This window comes from Cydia fagiglandana, chromosome 8 (assembly GCF_963556715.1).
Source record: "Cydia fagiglandana chromosome 8, ilCydFagi1.1, whole genome shotgun sequence".
NCBI lineage: Eukaryota > Metazoa > Arthropoda > Insecta > Lepidoptera > Tortricidae > Cydia > Cydia fagiglandana.
The window spans coordinates 17,011,998-17,027,363 of NC_085939.1; the positions used below are offsets into that span (position 1 = coordinate 17,011,998).

A 15,366-nucleotide genomic window follows, 5' to 3' on the forward strand; every position below is an offset into this window, starting at 1 on the left:
TTTGCTCATATCTAGGAAAACTGCTAAGATAGGTTGGTTGTCATTAAGCGATTGGGTAATATGTCTAACTAAAGCAAAGCAAGCATGAGATGTAGAAGTACCCCTTCTAAAGCCAAACTGATTTGGATGGATAACATTAGCCCTGTCGAAGAAATTATTAATTTTATTGTACAAAGCTTTTTCGAAGACCTTAGATAGTACCGGTATTAGTGCGATTGGGCGATAGTTATTTATCAGACTCGGGTCACCCTTTTTGAAAAGGGGTTTTATAATGGTTAATTTTAAGCGATCAGGAAAGCAGCCTTGCTCAAAAGATAAGTTAATCAAGTAGCTGAGAGGTGATGCTATTTGGACTGCACATTGTTTTAATAACTTAGTTGGAATTTCATCATAACCGGTTGAGTTAGTGTCATTTAAAGATTTAATAATTTTTATTACGTCATACTGATCTAAGGGAGAAAGAAAAATGCTATTATTAACAGTTTTTATGTCTAGAATTTCGTTATAAGTATTTGCATTTACATAGGAATTATTGATGTAAAAGTCGTTAAATATCTCACACATTTCCAAAGGGTCATCTAATACTTTGTCATCAATTTTAATGTTTATAATGTCAGATTTGTTAATATTTAAGTTAAGATTATCTTTTATTACATTCCATGCTGCTTTACCCTTATTTTTGGAGTTATTTATATAAGAAATATTATTAAGTTGCTGGGCCTTGTGAATGCACTTTTTTAGTAACTTCGAATATGCTAAATATTTGTGTTTGTTATACTTTTTGTTTGTGTGCTCTTTATGGTATTTAAAGTATAGATTTCTTTTTTTAACACATGATTGCTTTAGCCCTTTCGTAATCCATTTATTTTTTATAGGTTTATTTTTTACTACTTTATTTATAATTGGAAAGCATAAGTTGAAAAACAAGATGATTAAGTCATGAAACTCTTCAAATGCAATATTGAGATCCAATGCCTCAAAAACTTGGTTGAAAGAAAGGCATGAAATGTACTTGTAAAATTTGTCTACATTTTCTTGACTATAGTCTCTCCTTTGTTCAGTATATTCTACAGACTGTCTGGGTTTCGAGTGTTCAGATATCTGAAAGGATATAGATTGTCCAGTATCGTGGTCAGACAGGCCTAAATTATGTATGTTACATGATACATTCAACATATTCAAGTTAGAGGCTATTAAATCAATACAAGACTTTTTTCGGGTTGGTGATTTTACATGGATGTTCAATCCAAATTTGGTTAAGAGAGATAGTAGCTCTTTTGTTTGGTTACTATTTTTTAAAACATCGATATTCCAATCTCCGCAAAATATCATATTCTTATTCTTTTTACGGACAAGACTATTTAACAATTGTTTAAACTTGTGGATAAATAGCCCTATGTTATGACTAGGTATTCTATATATGCATACTATTATTAAATTAAAATCAGTTAACTCGACACCACAACATTCAAAATAGTATGGAGTACATAATTTAGCAGTGATTTTTAGTGGTATATATTCTAGACCGTGCTTTAGTAATATACACGAACCACCTCGTCGTTGGTGTTTTCTTGAAAAATATGATGCTAAAGTATAGTTGGACATATTTAGGTTACATTCAGATCCATGTTTCATAAAAGTTTCAGTAATGCAAATGCAGTCTATTTCACCAATCTGTTACAAATAGTATAGATATGAATATCTAGTGAATCTCTAATTCATTTCCCGAATAGCGGCGCCAGCCGCCATAAGGTACCTTTTTCCGTGGAACGTCACATATCTTTACTATTTCATATCTAGTGAATCTCTAAATCATTTCCCGAATCGAGCCGATATACGCTGAAGTCTACGTAATTTACTTTCTATACATTTCGCTCGCACTAATAGGTACGCGAGTAGGTACGAGCGAGAATCATAGAAAGTAATTAAATTACGTTCTCGATAGCGTTTATGTCAGTTCCAAACTGGTGGTAGCCACACTGACATATTATTGACGACATTAATTACATACAAGGCGCAATAGTTATAAATTGCTAAATAATAGATTAAACTAAACCATGGAATGGCGGACATTTTGATTGTAACCGATAAAATGCCTTCAGGCTTAAATTGCTCGTTTATCAGTATTGTTGGCGCAAGTTTAATTTGTCTATGAGTTATCAGCGTTCCGTTTAGATAATAGATTTGGTTTGAACTACATTTAGTTGTAAACTATTCAATAAAATATGTCTTTTAATACCTATAAGGTCTTTTCTTAGGAAAATTGTTACTCACGCCAACAAATATTAACAATAAAAAATAATATTGTGTAACATATTATTGTAACATATATTAACGAAATCCAATGATAGACGACAGGAAGCGTATTCTGATTGCAATAACAGGTTATGAGTTTGATATGGATTTGTTTTGATTATGTCAGTGTGACCGTGACATATGGACGGAAGTTGTAATGTGTTATGCGATTTGGACCCGGGTATATTATTATCCTTAAACCACGTCCAAGACCACCGGTGGACGGGAAGCACCGTCCCTCAAATTCGGTGTACCCGACTGCGATCGCCAACGCCTGCCAAGCGTGGCGATTATGGCATTCACCCCCCAAAAAAAGGGGTAGGCCTATGTTCAGCAGTGGACGTCTTATGGCTGAGATGATGGTGATGATGATGATGATGATGATGATGCAATTTGGGCAGTGGCGGATTTGCACTAAGGCCCAGTAGACCCAGATTAGGGCGGCAAATTGCCACAAAAAAAATCGCTGATGATAACAAGAAATAACTCAAAATGTAGTCAATATGATGTGTGCTGAGAAAGGGGCGGCTACAGGGCCTGATGGGGCTTACGGCGACAAATACTGTAAATCCACCAATGGATTTGGGTGCAAGAATCGCTTATTTAATCACACGATGTGATATTATCGTTCGCTACTGGAAAGTCTCTAGAATTGCTTATAAACGAAGTGATTGTATTTCGTCGATATTACCTACTAACGAGTTCAATAAAATGTGTACCTACTGCGAGTAGGGCGCTAATTTGTGCGAGTGCGAGGGCGGCGAGAAATTGTCATCAAATTGTCGCTTCCGGTGACGTGATTGCCCCCGCCTTCCGGACCGGACTCGTTATTGAGGGGATGTGTTAGGTTATGACATAGAGAGTTATAAACAAACACGGGTCACTGGCCGGTTAACCAGTTAAACCTGGAGTTATCATGGTTACCAGTCCAATTTGACACTGGGTTCGGTTTAACCGGACCCAGGTTATTTAAAAGACATGTCAAGATCGCTTACCTTCTTCCAAGTTCTTTCTAATGCTAAAAAAACGAACTATATACCGTCAGCCGTAAAAGTGCATGGCTAATTTATTAATGAATTCATTCATAATTACTCCATACAATTTCGCAGCTCACTGAATGATGTACGTCGAGACGAAAGATAGACACTGTACACAGTATACATAGAGGATGTGTGAATTGATTGCACGTCCCCCGCTGTATACAGTGGGGTTGCTCGACACACAACCCCGGTACAAGTTTAGGAGCTTTATTGCAAGGTGTGGTTTACATCTACATGTGACATGTACATGTCGATGGCGGCTTCAAAGCCTTACCCAACTTTACAAGCCTCAATTAGTTAATTTAGGCCCAAGCGCACATATTCTTTTCAAGGAACTGTGCAGAAAGCTGGTCGATACCACCGGTGACCAGAGAGCTGGCAGCTTTCTCTCGCAGCGCATCAGTATTGCGATTCAGCGAGGGAATGCTGCCAGCATCTTTGGCATAATGCCGCGGGGGCATTAATTCTAGTTTTAATTTTAGTTTTTAATTTTACAAATTTAATTTTTAAACTTTGTGCGTAACCCTCGGTGCGGGAGTTAAAAAACTTGCACTTACTTTTCTTCTTACAATTTTTTTTTAGTCTATATTATTATATAGCTACTGCCATCATACAGGCAGTTATACGACAAGAAGAGGTAAATTTTTGTGACCATATGTAAAAGCCTAATAGGGTGAACCGTAAAGGTCCACATAAAGCATCCTTTACACATATCGTAAAACAAGGCCCGTCGCGACAAAGTGCCTTGTCCGTGTTCTATGTTAAAACTCGACTATTTGTAGGTCGACCCCGTCTACCACTTATCTCGAGCAGTCAAAGATGCTCGGTTGGTTTTCTAGTCGAACACAACTTACACAACTGACTTTTGTAACTAAAAGAATCTGCGCTATTAAAAAAAATCAAAATCTGAATCGCTATAATTATTGAACCAGCTAACCAATTTTCACGAAAATCGATAGAAAAATGCCACCTGTAGGCGAGAACATTCAGAATTTTTGCGATACCTACCTACTTTTCTTGGTCTAACTCTAGGCAGATCCATCATCATGATAACATTGAGCCCTGGGCTGGGTCTACATCTGAATTTCAATGTTATATTTGTGAAAAAATAACTAAAATTATACCATGTAACCCTTCCCTGACCTTAAAACTGGATACGCCCTTGCATAGCGGCTTGATTCTTTTTTGCGCAACCTGCAAGTAACGCAAGTCTAGCCACCCTCTAGGCTCTTAACCTCTAGCCACCCAGAGACCTATAAAAAGGTCTCCTGTTCCATTCTAATTTGAACTTTGTGTTGAATGAATCATAGTTTTATTTTGCTTGGCAAGGTTTGACGTATGGGCGGCTAGAGGTTAAGATCGCATAGCACGCAAACTAAACATATTTCACTACATCGTATGTTACCGGTGTATAAATCACGAGTTTAGAGAAAAGTGAGCTAATAGTCCGTTGCTGGGCAGTCAGCAAGTATGATTTAAGACTGCCATTTGTGTATATCTGAGCTTTACAAGCTTAAGCTACAAAAACAGTGGGAGGAAAGACATTTACGCCTATGTACGCGTAAATGTCCTGCTAGATAGATACTCTTAGGCCCACTTGCACCATTCCAGTAACCCAGGGTTAGCCGGTTAAACCTGGCGTTACCATGGTTACCAGTACAATTTGATACTAGGTTGACGGTTTAACCGCTTAATCCCGGGTTAGTGCAATGGTGCAAGTGGGCCTTAATTACATAATTAAGAGTATTTATCATCAGTCTAAGGTGGTGATCTCAATAAGGTAGTTATTGAAAGCTGACCAGTTATTGAAACCTTACTCGTATACTAAAATGAATTCTAATATTTATCATCATCATCATCATCATCATCTCAGCCATAAGACGTCCACTGCTGAACATAGGCCTCCCCCTTATGGGGGGTGAATGCCATAATCGCCACGCTTGGCAGGCGGGTTGGCGATCGCAGTCGAGTACACCGAATTTGAGGGACGCTGCTGCCCGTCCACCGGTGGTCTTGGACGTAGTTTAAGGATACCCGGGTCCCTAATATTTATAGGTGAATATAATTCATTTTGGTTTGGGGTGGCCAGTTACTAAAAGTGGCCAGTTACTGGCGAATTACCCTATACGTAATATTTGCCGTAAGATCAATGTGGCTAATGCCGTAATATGTGACGTCCCACGAGTAACGGTACCTTATGGAGGTTGGCGCTTACGCTATTATTAACACCGCTCCAATATTATTGCAACGCTATGCGACGTAAGCGCCGGCCACCATAAGGTACCTTTTTCTGTGGAACGTCACATATATTCCTATTCCGGGGCTATCCCGTCCACTAGCGTTTTTCTCGAACAATGAACAAAATTGATAATTTAATCGACGAAGCAGTGATTGCTTCTAGTTTCAGCAATCAAAAGCATTATTTTCCTACTATTGAAAATCAAAGAAATATATACTCTTGGACGGAAAACGGCGCGATTCAGGAAATAAATTAGAGATTCACTAGATATGAAATAGTAGTTTATGGAGGTTGGCGCTTACGCTATTATTAACGCCGCTCCAATATTATTACGGCCATAAGGTACCTTTACCCGTGGGACGTCACATATCTTTACTATTTCATGTCTAGTGAATCTCTAATTCATTTCCCGAACCACGTCGATTAGATAGTCCCTATGACGGAATTAGCCACATAGACCTTAGGTACCTTTAAGTTCTAATCGAGCCGTTAGATATTTCGAAAACATGACAGAGGGATTAAAATGACCTTCCCAAACTCATCCAAAGTCGCCGAAACAAACACGACCAACGAAGAGCCCTTGAACAGTAAGTGGGCACTTCGCAAAGTTCGTCGTCATCAACTTGGAGAGCTTATAAGCTGCGTTGATATTGAGATAATTTATGAGATTAGGTACTGGTACTTAGGGTATACTGAAAATTCCTGGACTGGCCACTTAAAAAAATAAGACGCCTCATATATCAGAATCCAAAAACTTTCAGTATGGCCCACGTACCAACTTGACTTCTCCACGTACAACCACTCAACCGTCCGGCCCGCGAGACTGTTTTCCTGTCAACCGTCCGGGTTTTTTTAGCGACGCACGCCCCGCGCAGCGCATTCACAACTTTCAAAAAAAATTATAACTACACTGCCATCTAATTTTTTTTAGAGCTAACTATTTAGTTAGGCTTCGTTGTTGCATCAAGAGAATTAGTAAATAATGCCTAAATATTCCGTTAGATGGCTCTGAAATTAAATCATTCTTCCACCCCTTTGGATAGTAAGGTTCCCGCGGACGGTTAAGAGCATATTTTTTTCGGATACTATGCTATCGTCGAACGGTCAAGTGGTTAGAATGAGGCTCTCCTGTTTGCTCCTAACGTGTACTTGGTTTCTTCATCCATCTGAGCAGGACAGGGCCAGACAGCCTGGAAAAGCTCCTCATTACTGGCCGCATAGCAAGGAAGCGTAGGGATGGACGTATGGCCATGCGTTGGGCGGACAGAATAACGTCAGAGACAAACGCCACATTGCAGGCTAGCATGCACTGGGCCCAGAACAGAGCGGCTTGGAGAGCACTGGTGATGAGTGCCCTCAATCGTCACGTCCACCATGAGGTTACGACAAGGAAGAAGAACTTCACCAAATTCAACTGACCAACTCATAGACCTTACTGCAATAAGGTCCCCTGATAAGAAACGGTCAGCAAAATATACTAACCCAATCTAACCTAAAAACTAACTGCACAGCAAAACAGTATTCTGATGTGAAAGTTCTGCTGTAGAAATCAGTAATTGTTTGTGGGACTATTTAATACCTATTTACTTCTAAACGGATTGTCCCATCTGTGTCTTAACATCTTTGCCCCCAAGTAACAGTACAATGTCGTGTCTCCCGTGATAAGGTGGGATTTATACCGTGATAACTCTTGTCTCCTTGAGAAAGATAAAACAACTGGCACCTATAAGTACATACCCATTTTATGAATGGAATTCATTCATATTTCATAATATGTGCGGGTATGCACTTTTTCAGTTGTGTGTACTACCTTTACCGAATTCGGCCATAAAAACTGATGAAACTGGGGCAAAACCGAACCTTCGGTCACGGCAAAAGATCGGACACTATTTAATATTGATATTAATTCATTGTAGGTATGGACAGTACATATAGTACAGTCGCTATCAGATATATCGGAGCGGTCAAGGTGTTCACAAATATCTGAACACACCTCTATTGTCAATGCGTTAGAGTGCGTGTTCAGATATTGTGAACACCTTGGCCGCTCCGATATATCTGATGGCGACTGTACCAACATCATCCTTAGCTGATACGGTCTACGAAAGATCAGTTAACTATGTCCACGACATGAAAATCTATGTTCCTGTCCGGATTTTGACATTTGCGGCATCAATGCCGTCGGCATTAATGCGCCGCATTACTGCAGCAGTTGCTGAGGGTCTACCGCGAACCACGGTCGACGTGTTGCCCCTCTCTCGCACTTGTAAATTCGTACGTAAGTGTGACAGGGAGGCAACACGTCTGAATCCGCACGGTACTGAGGAACTACAACTATGTAGCCGGCGCCTTGTCTATTCTCAGTTGAAATGCCGTTAGGAGCAAAACAATCAAGTTTGGCACTAGCGCCAGGAAATACTATACTATTTTGATAATTTAAGCCCGAACGTTCGTCGCTTAGCTGTAATTTCTAAGAATGGCATTAATTTATTAAAATTTGGGTCTATTATATACCATATTTTAAATAGTCTGGGTTGTCGCTTTCTATCTCCATCTTTAAGGAGTGTTTATCTAAAACTGTTACTTTTTTGATGTGTGCAGCGCAATAATAATCTAGGGTGGCTGCTCTAGTTTTTGGCCACTACATAGTACGAGTAATTGGCCTCACGTAACTATAAGGCTTCAATTGGCTTGTTTCTTAATGATTTGTGAGGACTTTTTCCGGTACTTAGGTACTTACAATTTTAAAACCAACAAATTATTCTAATCTTTGAAAATCTGGCAGATGTATTAATAATTTAATACTCAAACATTTTTTCATAGTTATTGCCCCCAAACCTTTGTTGATACAGCCGCCATGCGTTTTGCTAGTCACCTACTTTCGCTTTTGTTTGTAGAGATATAATCGGTACAAGAATCGAAAGGTAAATTGGGTGATATTAGCACTGGTCAACACATGTCTGACGGCGCGATTCGGGAAATGTATTAGAGATTCACTAGCTATGAAATATTAAAGATATGTGACGTTCCACGACAAAAGGCACCTTATGGCGGCTGGCGCTTAAGCTATTATTAACGCCACATATCTTTACTATTTCATATCTATAGTGAATCTCTAAATCATTTCCCGAATCGCGCCGTGAGAATAACGGCTCGATTCGGAAAATGAATTAGATTTCTGCTAGACTTCAACAAGTTACGATACGGATAATTTAAAGATATTTGTAAGATAGATATGTCAAATTTGACGTTTTCACGATTCTGTAGGTCCTCTTGAACGATTTCGACAAGTTATGACTTAGATATCCAAGTCACATCTAGTCGATATCTAATGTAGATCTAGTTGATCTCTAAATCGTCTCAAGATATTGTGATTATCTCGAAATCCGAATAGGCCTGTTAATAGATATCAAGATCAAGACGGATTTTATTTTCAGCTTTGAATATAGTGTTACATTTTCAAAAATGTAGGGTAAATTACCCATTGATGGCCCATGAATGGCATTGGCACTAAAGTTCAGCATTTTGGGAACATTCTAATTAGATACTAAGGTTTGTTTAATGACCTTTTCTTACCTATCTCCTTTGTTATTGTTATTAAGTAATTATCAAAGCCATTACTCTTTATTGCATAACAATAAATAAACAGAGGTCACAAGATAAACAATTGTTAACATGCGGTCGCTAAGAGACAATACCTATTTAGATTATTGATATAAGTACATAGAGATTGTGTAGGAAGATGTTTTATACTACGAAAAGTTACTCAGAAAACAAGGATATTTTCTTCTTCAAGGGTAATTATATCAGAGAATATAACAAAAAATCGATGTCAATCAGAAAACCTACGACACAATTTTCTGTTTTCCCGTTTTTACTGTACTTAATAGTAATTAAACGAAGCCGGTTTAACGGGCCTACATACTTACTGTAATGTCGCTCGTTCCATTCGGTCACCGGCATTCCGTTCATTCGTTCCGTTTCAATCGCTCGCCAGTATACGCTGATAAGCTGCGGGGGCCGGTCGCTACGCCGGTGTTGCGTATTTGTTACGGTCGATACTAACCTCTCGGATTCCGTGTTTTGTGTGTGAAATAAGTGTGTTCTTGTAGCTAATTTACTACAGTGAGCGTGTGCAACGGATTACTTTTTGTGTGTTGACAAACTTGGATTTTTCTCTGTTGCGGTTTTGTGGTAAGTCGAGATCAAAGATCATGGTATTAGGAATACCTGCGGAAATTGTTGTTTTTTACTGATAACCGTTTTTTTTTGCAATTTCAACGGGTAACGGCAGTACACCGTGGTCTTTTTTCTAAAATGTAGATAATCTACCCTCTTTTATAGATCTCGAGTGTACAAAAATACTTAGATAAGTAGGTATTCCAAAGCGAAATATATAAAAATAAAATACAATAACGAAGTTAAACGGTGCGCAATGCGCATGTAATATATCTGGTGTTGGTGTTGCAGGCGTTCATAGGCCTCGGTGACTGCTTACCATCAGGCGGGCCGTATGCTTGTTAGCCACCGACGTGGTAAAAAAAATAGTTTTACAGTTCAATAATTGTCAATATTTTTGCGCAGAAATATTTGCGTCTCACCTAACTTTAATGGAATTTGTATTCCAGTATCGTACTCATAAATCTCTCATTGCTCGTGGATTGTTAAAATCTTATCATTTTATACAACGTAGTTATTCATTTACGCTGTAGGTAGGTACAGTCAAGGAATTTAAATTCCGACCCATTTCGAACTTTGTCACAGTGACAATCAATATGAAAGCCGCTAGAGACCTCATACGGTTGTCACTGTGACAAAGTACGAAATGGGTCGGAATTTAAATTCCTTGACTGTACCTATTGTTGCTCGTAATTTAAGTACCTACCTGAGTTATCAAATTTATCAACAATTATAATTACTTACATATGTACCTATAGGTATTTAAGTGGAACTAGGTACTTATTACCAATAGTAGAACAGTTTGTGAGAACTCCAATCTCTAGGCAAAATAACAAATTGTAACATTTCTACTTGTAATGCATCTATTTAAATTTACTCCAAAGCAAACTTAACCTTTTAAAAAAGTATCTCCTTAAAGTGAATAGACACCACAACACATATGGGATTCAAATTAATAAAAATGACTCAATGGAAAATCTATTATAATTAAACTTTATTTCTTTGAAATAAAAAGCTGAGAAAATATGTATAATATATGTATGTATAGGTAGAATTAGAACTCACTAATTACATATTTAGTACTACGTTCAGTTTACAGCCATAGTGCCATTGCCCTCACTAGCATCAAAACAAGGTTCATTTATGTTTAATTTTTTTTTGCATTCGTGGGTTTTGGTTGTCACCTACCAATACGTCAGGCATTGGGTGTTTTACCCTAAAAATCATTAATAGGCTACTGTTCGCTATCGCCACGTTATCGTTGGGATGCAGTTAGTTTTTTTTAGAATACCTATCGTCGGCTTAGGTCGCAAACCTCGTAACTCCATTTCAAGGAAATTAGTAATTGCTACCTTGGACAGCCTCCGGAGCCCCCGGAGGAGTTCCGAGGTTTGCGACTTAAACCGACGCTAATATGTTAATTTTGGTTGTCATTGTCATCTATCGATACGTCACGCATTGGGTGTTTTACCCTATCAATCGTTAATAGGCTACTGTTCGCTGTCGCCCCGTTATCGTTGGGATGCGGTTGCTAACATGTAATAGGTACTACCATCTTTAGCACACGTGTTACACTGTACACACGCGCTTCTACATACAATCTGTACTTACCTTTTCAATGGTATGTATTATAAGAAGATGTAATAAATAATAATGTTTTGAAAAGATGTGTCCCGCCGAGTTGGTTGCCGGTCCCGTATTGGGATACCCTCCTCCAATTGAGGGGGGATTTAAATCTTCTCGGGGCAGAGGTGTACGGTTGGAGCCGGTAAAGGTTTATTTGACGTTCATAAGCGCGTTGTAATATGCCTACTTGAATAAACTATTTTTTATCTTTTTACCTTTTTTTATCTTTATCTTTATATTATATATATGTATTTGTATGTATCCTCCTACCTGTCTTGCCTCTGGTCTATGAATGTTAATTTCATGAGCGAAAAATATATTTTTCGTCCTGATTAGAATCTGGAGTTTTATACATGTTTATTTATAGATAATTTCCATACATTTCAATAACACCATGTATGAAACGCACGTAAAAACAATAATATTTTGCAAAAAAAGCGCTCAAAAATATCTGACTCATTTATTTTTGTAAACTCAACACAACAGCGTAACAAACATTTTTGCGCGCGTCATTGATCACCAACTTACCTTACATATTACTGGTGCCTATACTTATAAAAATATAAGTATCACTAAAGTATAATACATCATATTAATAACATACTATTTACGCTCGAATGCTGCTCAAGGAAGGGCTTAAATAACAATTTCCCTTTTCCTTCCTCACCTTCACAAGATATAATTACTTCAATTTAAATCCAATGCCATACCTTTATTTTAATTAAGTAATATTCAACAACATTTCGAAAGGCCACTGACCAGAGGGACTACGCGAACTAAGTTCGACGTGTTGCCTCTCTGTCGCACTTGTAAATTCGTACGTTAGTGTGACTGGGAGGCAACACGGCGAACGTTGTTCGCGGTAGGCCCTCAGCTCTCAGCCCTCAGCACATAAGGTCCATCGGTAGTCAATGATTTGTAACTCAGAGCAACAAATCTATAGAGCCGACTAAAGAAATGACAGCAAGGAATTTCATACATATTGGCGATTGCGTTGTAGCGGTGTCACGCGGCTGTAACGGGCCTCATTCATGCCCCATTCTTATTGCCCGTAAGGCCAGTCCTGAGATCGTCAATGACATCTATAGGATCCTACCATCTATGGCTTAGCCACTGTCTCTGCCCCACAGACCTTGCCCTCACGGGCGCACGCGTGTGGCAATTCTATAGTATAACTACTTACTTTGAGGATTACAATCTAGTTGCAACATACGAAGTTTCGTTTTGACATGGGATCAAGTAAGTCAGGAGGTCGTAGGGTTAGGTTATTATAATGAGGTAACTAATCTAACTAATGATCAATATTATACTATTATTTAACATGGTTACGAAAGTAGTTATCGGAGATTGCATTCTTTATTTATAGCGAGTCGATTCTACTTAATAGGTGGCGATTAATGCGATTATGTTTGTGAAAGGCTTGTGTTTGGATGTTTATCATGTCGTAAGGGACATGCGACAACATGTCCCTTACGACGTTTGAAATTTCCACCGTCGATATGTTGCAATCTTTGACGTTCATTCAAATATACGGATACGATTATCGTATTTCGATGAATTAGAACAATATGTATTGACTCTCAGATTTATATTTTTATAAACAGTCCATAAAATATTTACAATATGTTTATTTGTGTTTCACGATGTCTATTTACAATCCTGCATTAACACTACAAGTTTCTATTTGACCCAATGGTTGACTGGTAGAGAATGCATTAGTATAAATATTTAATACAAATGGGAATTCATCATAATAATAAGCATCATAAATGCTGGTAACGTTATACTTACTGATGATGTATGATTGTATGTATGAGTTACTGATGGTAATGTAAATAAACAACTAGTAATTTATTCAAAGAAGTTACAAACCAAAAGTTAGTAGTAGTTAGTTAGTTAGTTATTAAATGTTATTAAATCATCTTTGCATTCAAATTCAAGTTCCAGTCATTATGTAATTTATGTAGTTAGTTACCAGGCACCGGAACTCAAAACAAATGAAACAACATTTGTTCGATCATTTATACCAGAATTAAAAACCCCTCATCGGAAGTGCGTGCAATCGATACCCACGCGAGCACTGGTGTCGGAATACAACCCCGGGGGTTATTCCTAACGTTAGTCAAGACTCAAGCTGGTTTTATTATGGCTCCTCTACACGATGGGCCAACGCCGGCCTCTCCAAGGGACGCAGCCATGCGGTAGAATGAGAAAGCAATATCACTTGCTCCCTCTAACACATAAATGCGTCCCTTGGTGTGGCCGGCGTTGGTCCATCGTGTAGAGGAGCTATTAGAACCAGTGTTGCCAGAGGGCCTACCGCGAACACCGAAGTTCGCAAATTGCAGGCGTCTTTTTCTGTCACCCTAATTACGCCTCCTTGTCACGTTTGCGTGATCCGCGCACGCACACGTCACGCAAGCGGTGCCGGTGTGCCGTCTCTCATAAGGATTTTTACATTACAACTTTAGTCGTAAGTGTCATTCTATGGAACTTGCTAACTAGTAAATTCATCATTCAGAGACAATTTCAATATGGCAGTTTGTTTACATAGCAAGTTCCATAGAATGACACTACGCTCACGCACCCAGCGCGTACAAGCCTTTAAGGCCTGTGCACACCGGCTGCGTGTGCGTGACGTGCACGTGCGCGTGCGGCGTTGTAGTATACAGATCCTTATGAGAGATGGCACACCGCTTGCGTGACGTGTGCGTGTGCAGCTCCAACATTATAGCGCACGCACACGCGCACGTCACGCACACGCAAGCCGGTGTGGCTTGGCCTTTATAGGTACCTAGAGCAACTCTCTTCAATAAGCATTGGGAATGTATCGCTTTCGTTTCGTGCCAAATTGTAAGTTACGGGGATTCTAACAGAGTAGGTGGTCGGTGTTATAACTATAACTAGCTGTCATAATGGGAACAATTGTCGGGCCTTGCCTTGATATCTTGGAAATCATTTGAAAACATAAATTAGACTATCGGCGCGATTCGGGAAACGAATTAGAGATGCACTAGATATGAAATAGCAAAGATATGTGACGTTCCAAGGCAAAAGGTACCTTATGACGGTTGGCGCTTACGCTATTATTAACGCCCCTCCAATATTATTGCGGCCATAAGGTACCTTTTGTCGTTGGAACGTCACATATCTTTACTATTTCATAGATATGAAAGTGAATCTCTAATTCATTTCCCGATTCGCGCCGTCTATCATGTCCTTAAATTTCAGTACAAAGGCCAATTTTACAAGCTTTTAATTAACTTGTTTTGCCCTTTGTCCGCTCCGCTTTAGCTGATGATGGAGACACGAGCTATAGTCTGTATCTTTAGGTATTTAAATAAAAGTAAACAAACAATTTGTACATTTTCGGGCAGTTATAACATTTAATAGGTCATAGGAACTCTTTGATTTAAACAACGCAATCCAATTGTGTTTGGGGTTTTTAGAATTGTCTCGCTGAGTATTAGTTGCCTGTGGAAAGAAAAGTACAGTCAGCGATAAAAGCTTGTACCAAAAATTAAATTTTGGCTAAAATCGAATTTACTAATATTACTGCATATGACCATCACTTAAAAAGTTTGTCTTTAAGTATACTAAACCGGTTTATGACTACCCATGACACGTATAGGTATAATCGTCATCAACTGCAAGTAGCATCAGAGGCCAAGGTTACGTAATCGTTCACCGTATCTCCTGCATCTTGAAGTACAGTCGGTTACGAGAACGTACGGTGGAAAGTACATATTAATTTATGATCCATTTCGTACCTTGTGTCAGTGACAATCTAAGCTCAATAAGGCTAGTGTTATGGATACCTACTAAAGACTGGCCTACTCGTATACATATAGATAGAAAAATAAAAAACAATTAATAGATCTTGAATATATCTTCTGAAGTTTCTTCTTGAGTCTTCTGACTCAAGAAGAACTATTTGTGATGAACACGTAAATAAATGCCCTTACCAGAATTTGAACCCGGGACCTC

At 38.7% G+C, this 15,366-nt stretch overlaps 1 protein-coding gene across 7 annotated transcripts in view; it reads left to right on the top strand.

Moving 5' to 3' along the window:
* Window positions 1-15,366, top strand: part of LOC134666743 (SH3 and multiple ankyrin repeat domains protein 2) — a 321,213-nt gene that overhangs the window by 106,705 nt on the left and 199,142 nt on the right. For 3 of the 7 annotated variants that reach the window (XM_063524001.1, XM_063524003.1, XM_063524005.1), the window contains exon 1: window positions 9,562-9,768. The exons of 1 other annotated variant lie outside the window; for it this stretch is intronic. The gene's annotated coding sequence lies outside the window, so the exon portion shown is untranslated. Of the gene's footprint in view, window positions 1-9,560; window positions 9,769-15,366 lie in introns of those variants that run through there. 3 more of the 7 variants (XM_063524006.1, XM_063524007.1, XM_063524004.1) reach the window with 2 other exon arrangements.